Below are 696 nucleotides of genomic sequence, written 5' to 3' on the forward strand. Positions count from 1 at the left end.
CGCCAATTGCGCGGCCCGGGTGGGTGGACGGGCCGGGCCGGGGGTGGGGGTTGGGTTCGCTGCGTCCGCTCCGCGCTGGGTGCTGAGGGGAGGGGGCCGCGCGCTGCCGTGAGCCCCTCCCCACCCGGCGGTGCCAGTGCCCCGGGGCTGGCACCGGCCATTAAGTACCCCTGTTGCAACATGGACCGTGCTCCGAGGCGTTTGTGCTGACAGCCATCACCCGCCCACGCATGTGGCCCTTGTCCCACAGGCAGCGCCTGGCAGACCCACGGACCTGTTACACAACTGTCACCCACGCTGCCATTGTGGGCACATCCACGCGGCTGGTGCCCGCCATTTCCACCTCCCATCTGCACAGCTGCCAGTGCACCCGCGTAGCTGTCACCCAGACACCCATCACCTGCACACCTGTGTGCCCACCACTGTCACCCCCACCCCTTGCACACCTACGCAGTGCCCGTGCGATCACACAGCCGTCACCCAGCAACGCAGCTGTTGGCGTCTCTGCCCTGGTGGCTGTGCCTCATCGTCCAGGCCTGCATCTTGCCTTCGCTGGGTGCTCCATTGCTGCTGGCTTATGCCCAGACCTCAAAATAGAGTTTGGTGCGTGAGGGTGTGATCAAGTATGGCTTTAGGAGGCCCTCAAAGCAGTGTCGTGGGTAGTCGCCCTTTCTTCTCCGTGCTCCAGGAGCTGCT

This window comes from Alligator sinensis, unplaced genomic scaffold, assembly GCF_000455745.1.
Source record: "Alligator sinensis unplaced genomic scaffold, ASM45574v1 scaffold1308_1, whole genome shotgun sequence".
Lineage (NCBI taxonomy): Eukaryota > Metazoa > Chordata > Crocodylia > Alligatoridae > Alligator > Alligator sinensis.